Raw genomic sequence first — 13,730 nt, 5'->3', positions numbered from 1 at the left:
CTTATTGAAAAAACAAGGAATGACAGAACAGCTGATAGTCCTGGCTTCTGCCAGCCATCAAAGTGTTTTGTGTGGAGCCACTCTGCATCCTTGTGTTTTTATTTCTCCCCCTTTCATCCTCTTCTCTTTTGCTCCCTCATTTCTGTCCTTTAGTCCTTTTGGAATTACAAGGGATATTATGGTCAGATTTCAGTTTTTAGAGGAGCACATTACTTTGAAGCTACATACTCAGAAGATATCTAAGCATGGAATCTTCTCCCTCTTTGATTTATTTGAAGTTCACTTAGGTTTGCTGCCTAATATTTCCCCCTAGTCATAAAAGTAAAATTGATTCATTGGCAAATATTAGAAGATACAGAAAAGTACTGAAAACAAAATAGAACAATTTGTATTTCCCTGAGAGGTCTTCATTTTACATTTTGGTGTATGTGTATATGCATGTGCCCACATGCAAGTGTGCATGCATGACTTTGTGTGTGCGTGCGTGGGTGTGTGTGTGTGTGAGTGTGTGTGTGTGTGTTTAAATGGCAGCAAGTCCTAAGAACAATCTAAAAAGCCCTACTAACAATGTTTCCATCTATGTAACATAGATCGGATAGTGGGATGACATTTTTAAGTATTAATTTATGTTTTTCTCCTCACACTTCCTTTTACCCCTAAAATCTTCCTCCAGATGGGTCAGGAGATAGGAGGCTCCTTTGCTTCAAGGAACGTTGTCATAGTGGGACCAGATAACAAAGGCTGCCAACTCCAGATTTTTAAATTCTAAAAAACTAAAATTCAGGTATGAGACTGAGGGGGTCAGGAGTAAAAAAGGTGATCAATTTAATTTTCCCCAATACCTTTTCTACCACAAATATGAGGAAATATGGCAAAAAGTTATGGTAGGAAACATAACAAAAGAAAGAGAGCAATTACAATAGCGGCAATAATAAAAAATTGTCAAGTAACAAACTTCAAAAGAAATGAACAGGATTAACATGCAGAAAATTAGCATACATACAACTCTGTGGAGGGTCAGAAATGAAGAATAAATGTAGAGACATGCCTTGTTTTGGAGTGATAGGAAGACTTAATATTGTAAAGATGCCAATTCTCCTTAAATTAATTTGTGAAATTCATACAATCCTAATTAAGATCCCATCTGGGAAAAAAAGTCCCATCTGGATTATTTGTGGAACTTGTCAAATGATCAAGTGGAGGAATAAATATGCAGGAATATTTAGAAAATTTTGAGTTGGGGGATATAAGAAACCTTTCTGTACCCCAAATCAAAATGTCTCATGGAGCTACCTATACAAGACTGGTGCAGGAGTGAAAAAAACAAATCAAGGGGAAAGAATAGAGATCTGAAGTAGATTGTAAGGCATAGACATATCTTATTTTGGCACAATTAATAAATAAAAATTGTATATATTCAAGGTGTACAACATTGTGATTTTTTTTCAAGAATATTATTAGCTCATTCTTTTTATCTTTGTTTTATTTATTTATTTGTTTGTTTAATTAATTTATTTTTTATGGGCTGCTGAGGATTGAACTGAGTGCCTCATGCATGCGAGGCAAGTGCTCAACCGCTGAGCTACAACCCCAGTCACAGCTCATTCTTTTTTATTTATTACTTAATTATTTTTAGTTATAGATGGACACAATACCTTTATTTTATTTATCTATTTTCATGTGGTGCTGAGGATCCAAACCAGTGCCTCACATGTGCTAGGCCAGTGCTCTACCCACTGAGCTAGGAGGACCCCAGCTCCAACATTGTGATTTGATACACATGTTCATTATGTAATAGTTACCACAATGGAGTTAATTAACACCATTAACAATGGTGATGACATCCATTGCCACAAGGTGACATGTATGTGTGGGAAGGGAGGAATCTTAAGGTCTACTCTCAGCAGACTTCAAGTGAACAATACTAAGTTATAAACTAGAATAGCCATGTTCGGCATTGGATCCCCAGCTTATTCATCTAGCAATTGGATTTGTACTTTGACCAGTGTCTCTTCATTTTCCCTAGTCCCCAGCCCCTGGCAGTTGTCACTCTACTCTCTACCTCTGAGTTTGACTTTTTAAGGTTCCACATATATGTGAGATTATAAAATATTTGTCTTTCTGTGTTTGGATTATTTGAGAGTAGTGGTGGTAGGGTCCAACCCAGGGTCTTGCACATGCCAAGGGTGTGCTCTACCAGTGAACCATAGCCCAGCCCCCTCTGGCTTACTTCCCAACCCCTAATGTCTTCTAGATATTTGTCCATATTATTGCAAATGGCAGGACTCCCTTATTTTTATGGCTGAATACTATCCTGTGTGTGTGTGTGTGTGTTGGGCAGATTTATATATGGCATTTTTAATCTGTTCATCCACTGATGGTCTTTTAGGGTGTCTCCATATTTAGGCTATCATAATACTGCTGCAATGAACATAGGGGTGCAGTTATCTGTTCAAGGTTCTGAGTTCATTTTTTGGATATATACCCAGATGTGAGGTGGACAGCTAGATCAATGGCAGTTTTAGTTTTAATTGTTGGGGAAATTCCATACTGTTGAGGAAATTTCTATCATTGTATCAATTTACATTCCCACCAACAGTGTGAAAGGGTTCCATTTTCCCTCCAACTTTACCAACACTTCTTACTTCTTGTCTTTTTGATAATAGTCACCCTAACAGGTGTAAAGTGGTATCTTATTGGGAAAAACATAACCCTGTCTAAAGAAAATATAAGTGAACATTTTTTATATATATTTGTGAGCTAATACATGAGTGTGATTCTATATAGTTTTGGTGCTGATGAAGAAGTTGCTTTCATTATATGTTAATATTTAAAAATTAGGGGCTGGGGCTGTAGTTCAGTGGTAGAGTACTTGCTTAGCATGTGTGAGGCACTGGGTTCAATACTCAGCACCACATATAAATAAATAAAATAAAGGTAAAAAAATACAATAACAAAAACAATTTTAATATAAAAATTACTTTATCATTTGTTTAAAATATTTTTGAATGGATTGTTTATAGACCTAATGCCTAAGTAATAACATTGCCCCTCATCTTTCAGTGTAAGGTGGTGTAACAGAGAACCCTCCAAAGATAATAGCTGAAACAAGATAGGAGCTAAGTTTTATCTTACACAAATTTACCAAGTTAAGCAGTTCAGGGATGATAGAGTGACTATGCAGTTTCTTTCTACATCTTCCATATCCCACCCAATAGGGAGAAACAGGAGCAAAGGGGAACACAGGCTATCTCTTGTTATGATCAACTCAGAAGCCAGTCACTCTCACACACACACACACACACACACACACACACACACACACAAACACACGGTATATATCCTTTTCCCCCAACATTATACCTACAAGGGCTGGGGATGTGGCTCAAGCGGTAGCACGCTCGCGTGGCATGCGTGCGGCCCGGGTTGGATCCTCAGCATCACATACAAAGATGTTGTGTCCTCTGAAAACTAAAAAATAAATATTAAAATTCTCTCTCTCTCTCTCTCTCTCTCTCTCTCTCTCTCTCTCCCTCCCTCCCTCCCTCCCTTCCTTCAAAACAAAACAAAACAAAACAAAAACCTGGCCATTCTTAGTTGCAAGGGAGACTGGGAAATGTAGTCTTATTTGGAAAGCCTTTTTCAAGCCTGAGTTCATAAGCTCCTTTATTAAAAGATGGGAAGAATAATTATTGATTGACATCTTGGAGCTCCTGCCACAAATAGTCATTTATCCCAATGCCATTGGGCTTATTCTTTTTTTCTTGCTCATGTTTTGTTTCATATTAATTTAAAAAACTTAATTTATCTATATTTTTCCTTTTTGACACTTAAAATTGAAGTAAGAAAAGTTATGCTTTTCTTACCAGTTTCATGTCCTCTACTTTGTGTGTGTGTGTGTGTGTGTATGTGTGTGAATGTTGCTGGGGATTGAACCCAGGGCCTTGTGCATGCGTGGCAAGCATTCTACCAACTGAGCTACACTCCAGAACCATTTCCTCCACTCTTTGCAAAAGTTTATTAACTCCATCCTGTGCTAAGAAACCCAAGGCCCTATAACATGGATTGATTCAGAAAAGCAAACCATGTGTTTCGGTATCATCTCCGTTCCACCATTCACTTTCAAAAACATTTTTCCTCTCCTAAAGTCACGGCCATCAGCCTGATTTTGTAGGTCAAGTGTTGGCAAATTTCCCCTATGGGGTCATATGGTAACTATTTTCAGCTTCATGGACCATGCATGGTCTCTACCTCTTTTTTAGAATTGTTTTTCAGCTCTTTAAAATGTAAAAATTACTGTTAGCTTTCAGACTGTAACAAAATCAGGCAACTGGGATGGATGTGGTGCATGATGCCAAGGTTTGCTGTCCCCTGTTGCAGAGCGAGGAGGGGTTAATGTGTGTCTGTGCATTTTCCTTGAACAGCAGGGAAGTGGCAGGGACAGTGTTCCTGTGCCAGATGGTGTGTGCCAAGGAACCACAAGGAACATCTTGCTACAGCTGAGCAGAGACTACAGCTTTGTGACCTGCGTAAAGATGGTGTCTTTTAAAATGTTATATTTTAAAATGCCTTTTAAAATGTTATTTAAAAAATCAACCCATTTGCATCTACCTGCCTCTATTTGAAAAATTTTTATGATACCAAAATAGCTCAGATAATATATAGCTTCAAAATGACTTTCTAATTCCTAAATTGAAAGTGCCTACAGATTGCCTTATTTCTGAATGATTGTTAGATCATTCATTATATAAATAAGCCATTAGTATGTATTGAACACCTTCTGTCTCTCCATATGTATATATATATATATATATATATATATATATATATATATATATATGCATAGGTATAGTGTATATATACATGTATACATATATATGCACTTATATATACATACACATATATATATTTATATATGTATATAAACTTATACATGCATATATATACATATATATATGTGTGTGTGTATATATATATATACACACACACACACACTAGGCACTGTACTAGACTCTGGAAATATGTGTAATAAACAAAGTCTCTACCATCCAGTAGGGGGAGCTCCCAGTCTAGAGGAGAGACAGAGAGTAAACAACCACATATTTTTAAAATATGTTAGGTGCTGACAAGCGCTATGAAAAAAAAAAAATAAAGCAAAGTTTGAGGGGATGATCTCAGAGAGATAGGAAGGTCTCTAAAATGAAGTGAGAGTTGAACTGAAAAAAAATAATAACGAGGAAGCAAGGTAAGTAGTCGATATCTGAGCCGTATCTAGCAATAGGGCAAAGGTCTCTGAGGAGTCTCCAGGATAAGGAAGGTTAAGCTGGCTGGAGTGGAGAAAGGCTCACAAAGCCAGAAAACGTAAGGCCTAGTACTTCTGTTGTGGAGAGGGTTTTGAATGAGAAGAGAAGCCTTTGTAAGGTTTTTGAACCAAAAAGAGTGATGGTGTGAGTTAGGTTTTATGGGTCCATTCTAGTTGGGTACAGAGAAAAGAGTAAGGACAAGGATTGAATCAGGGATAGGAGGTGGCAGGTTAGTTTAATTGTGCAGGTGAGAGATGGCAGTGGTGGGGTTGGGTGGTGGGAGGAAATGGAACTGTTTTCACTGGGTTCAGCACACAAAGAGTAAGCCGTCAGTCTGTCTTTAACTGTATGTTTTCTAATCCTGAAGGGATCCTGTACCAGATAATTGTCTTTCCTAGAACAGGTGCTGCAGCCAAAGCCTCTTACGGTGGAAACACAGGCTAATTAAACCAGGATTTATTACATGGTTTACTTTTATATTTCAAAATCTAGGCATAGCCCTGTTATTATTACTAATAAAGAGTCCTGGCTATAAATTAGGATGACTTCATGAGGCAAAGCTTCCTTTAATATTGAAGAGTTGACGGAACTCTATTTAGAGCCGAGTTATGCAGAACACTAATCTTTCCACGATGGCTTGATTTCCAATCCTCTATTTACATCTCTGGATCGCCTTGTTGCAATAGGAATGAACGCAAACAAATGTAACCCTATGCCTAACAATGTGCGACAACAACTGCATGTAAACAAAGCTAAGCTCACAGTGGATTCTCAGCTAATTGTTGGGGATGACAACTGAGTGATGAACTTTAGTATATAAAAATTAACGAGTTCAAGTGCTGAGGACAGCATAGTGAGTTAGATGTCTATGAATAACCCCCCAAATTAATACACCTCTCTAAGTTACTGCCAGCAAGTGGCTTAAGTGCCACTTACGTGTGAATGAAGCTTATGATATTTTCTTTCTTCCATTTCTCTGCCACTCTTTGAGGTTGACTTCAATATCAAGTTCTGATTTTTTTCCCCCTCCTAACATTCCCTGAACTCATTTACTACTTGATTTGGGGGTATCAGCTTCTCTTAAGGAATATAAAGGGGCCAGGTGTGGTGTCACAAGCATGTATTCCCAGTGGCTCCAGGAGGCAGAGGAAGGGGATTAAAAGTTTGAAGCTAGCCTCAGCAATTTAGCAAAACCCCCCCACCTAAAAGATAAAAAGGGCTGGGATATTGCTCAGTGGTTAAATACTCCTGGATTTAATTCCCAGTACCAGGAAAAAAAAAAAAAGAAGAAGAAGAAAAAGAAAAGAAAAGAAAAAAAGAAACACAAAGGGATGATTTTGGGGGGTGCGGGGAGGAGTACCAGGGATTGAACTCGGGCACTTAACCACTGAACCACATCCCCAGCCCTATTTTGTATTTTATTGAGAGATAGGATCTCACTGAATTGCTTAGCACTTCACTTTTGCTGAGGCTGGCTTTGAACTCGTGATCCTCTTGCCTCAGTCTCCTGAGCCCTGGGATTACAGGTGGACACCACCATACCCAGCCAAAGGGATGCTTATCAAGGCAAATGGGCACTCTTGTTATGGTCAATCTTCCCTCTGTTTTTAATAGCTGCTACTTACATAAAGGACTGTGCACAGATTTAAATGTACTCTATAGTTAAATGAATTTTTCCCTATGTATACACTCAAGCAAGTACTAACCAGGTCAATAAATAACACATTTACAGCATCCCAAATAACACTCTGCACCTTACTGGTCAACACTTCACCAAAGGAAATCATATTGACCTCTATCTGCAGTTTGCTTGTTTTTGAGCTTTACTTAAATGGAACCATATGTGTATTCTTCTGCATTTGGCCTCTTTTACTCAACATCATTGTATAAGAAACTCATCTGCATTGTCACACATATAGCAAAAATTCAGTTTTCATTGTTGTTTAGTATTCTATTATGTAAATATGCCACAATTTATTTATCCCTGGTATTGTTGATGGACTTTGGTAGACCAGACTTTGGACTTTGGGCTATTCTGAGTAAAGCTGCTGTGAATGTTCTTGTACATGTTTTTGGTAGACATAAGTACTTCTTATGTTAAATCTCTACCTATGGGTTGAATTTCTGCAACAGAGTCTGGTAATTTGGCATTAAAACAAAAGTGCTTTATATTATTGGACAGAGAATAGATCCTTGATAGAAAAACAATAGCATTTGGTGGCTGGTTTGATAGAATGTTTAATTGAATTACTTGGAATTGTTTGGTTATTATTTTGCCCTTTATAAAAGGCAGGGAAGAATCATAATGAAATGTCACCTCAACTTTGTTAGAATGGACACTACCAAAAAAGAGAAAGTTTGGGGGTGGGGGGAAACAAGAAAAAGAAAATTGTGAGTGTTGGTGAAGAGGTGAGGAAACTGGATCCCTTGGGCATTGTTGGTGGGAATATAAATGGCGCATTAGCTATAGAAAACAGTATGGAGTTTCCTCAAAAAATTAAAAATAGAATTATCATATGATCCAGCAATCCCTCTTCTGGCTATATATAACCCAAAATAGTTGAAAACAGAATTGCAAAGAGACATTTGCACACTCAGATTTATTGGAATGTTAAGCACAATAGCCAAGAGATGGAAGCAACCCAAATGTCCATCAACAGAGGAGTAGATAAGTAAAATGTGAAATATATGTTCAATGGATTATTATTCATCTTTAAAAAAGGGAACCATGTCATATGTTTCAACACAGATGAAATTGAGAATGTTATGTGAAATGAAATGATCCAGTTATAAAAAGACAAATACTATATGATTCCATTTATATAATGTATCTAAAATATAATCATTCTTACAGAAAGAAAGTAGAATGGGGCTGGGGGAAGAGAGAAAAGGAAAGTTGTTGTTTAATGGGTACAGAATTTTAGATTTGCAAGATAAAAAAGTTGTAGAGATCTTTTATGCAAGAATGTGCCCTGTCCAATATACTTAAATGGCTAAGATGGTAAAAAACAAACCAAAAAGAGATGGATGTTGTTTTTTATAAAAGAGTACAAGAACAATATCTCACAGCTTTGATTGCAAAATATTGATCTCTAATTTTAGGCAAACAGGTCTAAAAATCAGATGCAGATTTCTTTTTAAAAAATATTTATTTATTTATGTATCTTTAGTTTTTAGGTGGATACATTAGTTTGTTTTTATGTGGTGCCGAGGATTGAACCCAGTGCCTCATGCATGCTAGGCAAGTACTCTACCACTGAGCCACCACCCCAGCCCCAGATGCAGATTTCTATCTGCTGGATTTACATGTTTCCGAAGTTTTGTGGAACATAAACTCAGTACTCCTTTCTTACCACCTAAGTGGTTTTAAGGGAAACAAAGTTCTTGAAATTGAATAAACTTACTTAATTTCTTAGAAAAGGTATCAAAAACTATTACTATAAAAAGAATTTATAAGCATAAGATAGCCATTCTCCAGCTCTCTCTGATTAAATAGAGCTATTTTTGTCCTCTGATCTTTGCATGAAACAAAAACTCCCCTGAAGTTCTGCTCACTCATAAATAACCTTGGTGAAGCACTCAGCCCATGACCTAGCAGGTCGCAGGTTGTCAATAGATGTGATCAAGTGTAATATACAGCCCTCTTGGCAGCAGCTGTGTGGGTGCCAAAGGCCTGCCCCTGTCCAACAAATGTTACCTCTGCAGAGGAACAACTGCTTGCAATTCCTGGTGTGGGCACCAGAACTTTATGAGCAAAGCTGTGGCTTTAGTGAGACATCATACCTTTCCCAAAATGGTCATGAGTTTAGGTAAGCCAGGGAGCACTGCCGGCATGTGATCTGTTGAAGAACAGCAGGCTTTCCTGCCAGGAATATCATTGGCTCTTACTTGTCCTAAATTCAGCTTCCTGACTTGACGCGACTGGAAAATGGAATAGGTTATTTAGATGCTCGCAGTCAAGCTGTCTTGTTATGGAGTTTGTGAATTAGTTTTACCTCGGTTGAGGTCTGAACTTGGGTTAGTCTTAGACAGGCTTTGACCTTGGGCCACATGCTGCCTGCCCTATCCTTGATACAGGGAGCTGCCTCCATTCTGCAACTTCCTAAATAGATCCAAATAACCACACACAGGGTCAGGGCTATAATAAGAAGCGTTATTTTTTTTCTCATTGATGCTTTAGATTTCAATAAAAGAAGATAGCCTAAATTTTAATACCATACATTTCTCCATTGTATTAAAATACAATTATTTTTATTTAGATTGAAAAAAAATAGAGTGGGATTTGTTTTCCCTGAATTTAATTTTCTCTATCCTTTTTCTTTCTTCCTCTCTTCTTCTTCTTTTTCATTCTGCCTTCCTTTCTCCTTTCTCTCCCACATGCTTCTCCTTTTATGCCAGTCAGGCCAGTTTGGAAGAACAGTTATGAGTTTGGACACAAACTCATGAGAAAACAATCCAACTCAACTCTCTCCAGGGGCGTAACTCTGACAAAATTCTTCACCTTCCACTATATCTGTTTCTCCTCTTATAAAGATGATCTATGATCCCTTGCAGTTACTGTGACAATCTCATGAGATGTTTTTGTGCCTGGCCTATAGTAAGCACCTGATAAATATTAGCTCCTATCCATTATTGATAATGCTGTGTCCCTATAGCATGAGCAGCATCAAGAACATGGATTTGGAGCAAGAGAAGGGGCAGGAAAAAAACTCACATGAGCAGCTAAATTACTACAGACGATTTATTGAGACAGATCTTAAAAATCTGAGAATGAGGTACACAGGGAAACAAGTGAGAGGTAGGGATAGGGCACAATTTTAGTCAGTGCGACAAGAATAAGATTGTCACATTAAAGGAACAAAAATTAGTTTAGACCTTCAGGTACAGAAAAGAAATTTTTGTAATCATGAATTTTATATTGCATTTATACCGGTAAGACTGGCTTAAGAGAAGGCATTTCTTTGAATTATATGGAAGATCAGAAAATTTTTGAGCTTAAAGACCACCTGGTCCAACTCTGTGTTACAGGTGAAGAGACTGAGGCTTCAAGAGATTAAGCAATTTGCCTAAGGTTACACATCTGGTGACAGAACTAGATCAGAACCATAAGTCTCCTGATGGTCATCCTACTTGAGCAAACAGCTTTTGAAATGTAACAAGATCAAAAAGCCCTGGAGAACTTGAATGCTGGAATGAGAACAACTTTGCATTCACATCAGGGATCATTTTTCACACCTGGAATTCAAAGCTTCTGCAAACAGATATCATTATCCCTGTTTTGCAAACGGAAAAATCAGAACAAAGCTAGACTCTAAGCTGACTGGTTTATGCACCCATGGTACCCATGTGAGCTGGAATGTTCACCTGCTGAGGCTGCTTGCCTACTTCTGAGACACCTTCCAGCATGCTTTCTATCCCCCACTTCTATACTCCTGATCACTGTCTCCTGTTTACCTGAAAACCCACAGAAGATAGGTAGCTTTTTCATTCATAGATGGATCCCCAACTTCTTGAATACTTCCTATCATATATTTGACCATTGATGAATATTTCTTGAATAAGTGTGAACAACAAAACAAGGACATTTCAGGTTTTTCAGCTTGCCCCTTGGATTGGCAGATAAAATTTGAGCCACATGTCTGAACTCCTATTCTGAGACCTCTACTGTAGGTTGGCTAATTCTCAGCTCTGGGTAAAAGCAGTCTGCCTTTGGACCACACAGTGGATTCCAGAACACAAGGCTAACTGGTAAGAGGGTGAGACTGGGTAAATACCTAAAAGATTGGACTCACCGGTAAAAAAGGGAATCCTCCAGACCCTGCACATTGTGATAATTCTGCTGATGGTTCACTGGTTAAGTCAGTGAAGTAGGCTTTTTGGAAGAAGGCAGAGAACCCAAGATACATCTCCATAAATACAGTAAACCCAAACTGGACCTCCTTCCGGTGGGCCTATCCAACCATTACCAAGGTTAACTTCCCCTCCAGACTGGGTATATGAGGTTTCTTTTAGCCTGAGGTTGCACTTAATATTTATCTGAAGTAAACTTCACCAGTGCACAAGGACTGCTTTATCACTGCTATCACAAAGAGTTGGATAACACAATAGCTTTAGGCTTTTACTCAGTTTACTTAAGCAAGAGAGCTTCAGGCTTCTTGAGGCACAGCCTGTGAGGGTTGGAAAACACTCCACAAAAACTGCATTACGCTGCATGGTGCACGCCTATGATCCTCAGGAGGCTGAGGCAGTAGGATTTCGAGTTCAAAGCCAGTCTCAGTAACCTAGCAAGGCACCTAGCAACTCAGCAAGATCCTGTTTCTAAATAAAACTTTAAATAAGGGCTGGGGATGTGAGTCAGAAGTTAAACACCCCTGGGTTCAATCCCTGATACCAAAAAAAAAAAAAGAAAGAAAAAAACCATATATGCAAAACTGTTCCATTTCCTGACTCCCAGGTGTTGTCTATAGGTGTTGTCACAGCATTCGAGGAGCCATACCAGAGATATGCTGAATATGAACTTCTCTGACATGTGCCACAGAGAGATGATCAAGTTCTAGGGTGTCCTGTATGCTGGCAAATATACCATTCATAAGGGAAGCCTCTTGGGTTGAATAATGTGTTTTTATTTCTGAGCAAGAGTAAGACTGTTATTATCAAATACAGGTGAAATGGGCTGATTAAGATCTAGAAATTGACCATCTACAAATTGAAACAAGCTACAATCGCCACACACAGATGACTGATGGTCACTTGCTACCTCTGGAGGTAAGATGGACAAGTCATTCAAAGACTTTCAACCTGGACCAGTACTTCCATGCTGGGGAGGTATTTTCAATGCCTTCTGCTTTAGCCCTAGGGGCTCCTATCTTTATGTTGTAGCATGATCAACAATAAGATACAGGATCGAGAAAGAAAGGGTATGATAACTAAATTGAAATGAGACACAAAACACGTCTTTTAACTCTGGCTACTCCATGCACATACCTGACCAGGTCTTCTGATGGCCAGACTCTCCTTGCAGCTATACAGCCAAATTACAACACCCGAGATGCAGGTCAATCAAAACCCCTTCTTGTCAAATGTTTAAAAAATATGGACCTTGTTTTATGACTCCTAGAAAATATAATAAGGGTGGAAGAAACCTTCTCCTGTAAGTAATCCCAGTTCCTATGAAGCCCTAGGCAATTGTATGAGGTGTAGACTAAAACACCTATTGATTGAAGAAAATTGTTTTGTGCTCTTAGAGAACTAGGACAATATTTGGGACAGAGTCATTATCAAAGAAAGAAGTGAATTCTGTGGCTTTAGTGAGGTTTATCTTGTTTTGTGCTTGCTTCCGTGATAAACCACCTGCCTTACACTTGTTCCTGCACTTGTAGGGATGATGAAGTGTTTGGGAGATGAATGGGTCTTTAATGTACAGAGGAGGTCAGTGACCTTCTTTCTTCTGACTGGCCCCAACTAAAGTACCACATATTCAGATTATTCTGCAGGTCACCAGGCTGTGGCTTAAGACAGGAAGTCTCAAGAAATGTTTTGCAAATAGCTTATCATCAGAGGAAATGTCAGCTGAGTCAGGAGCATTGTTTCTCTCATGGACTCGGGTGTTGAGGGATTTAATTAGGGTGAATAGTTGAAGTAGGACAAAGATGGTTTTTCCTTGGGGACTCATGTACTCTGTTGAAACAGAAATGCTTACGCAATGACTTTCTTCGTAAACATTCAGAACACTTCAAAAATTCCCATTAATTGTATTCTCACCACAGCTCTGAAGATTGGTCACCTTATCATGTAAGTATGTTTTTAGGACAGTCACGTGGGTTCCCATAACTTCTTTTACAGCAACCTATAGACATTAGAAAAACTGAAAACTTATTGAGCACCATCAGCAAATATTTCTAAGGGCTGCAAATGCAAATATTGTGCTTGGAGAAGAGAGTATTTAGAGATATTTTGAGGGTTTAAAAAATCAGTCCACTAAAAAAAAAAATTAACCCACTAAGTCGTTCTTCAACTTACATTTTTTAATTGGAATATTTAAGTACTAAATACTGCTATTTGCTTTGTCTCCTATGGATAATTTTTATTTTAATGTCCCTTACCAAATTTGCATCCTTCCATCATTTCTGCTTTATGGAGGTAGATGATGTGATATCTATATAAAATTATTTATAATTGTCATAACTTCATTGTGAATTGTAGTCTTTAACCTTATAAAGCAGCATTAACCAATAGAACTCTCTGTGATATGAAAATGTTCTCTTTGCACTAATTTAATTTAATAACATTACAAGTTGAGTTCTGCAATCACATTAACTGCATTTCAAATGCTCAGCAGTGGCTACTGAACTGGACAGCAGTCTGGTTTTACAGTTCCCTCTTTGACTTACACAATGCTTTTTGGATTGAATTCTATCTCATCTGATA

This window comes from Callospermophilus lateralis, chromosome 14 (assembly GCF_048772815.1).
Source record: "Callospermophilus lateralis isolate mCalLat2 chromosome 14, mCalLat2.hap1, whole genome shotgun sequence".
Taxonomy (NCBI): Eukaryota; Metazoa; Chordata; class Mammalia; order Rodentia; family Sciuridae; genus Callospermophilus; species Callospermophilus lateralis.
The sequence above is the reverse complement of the archived record's forward strand: the minus strand, read 5'-3'. Positions refer to the sequence as shown.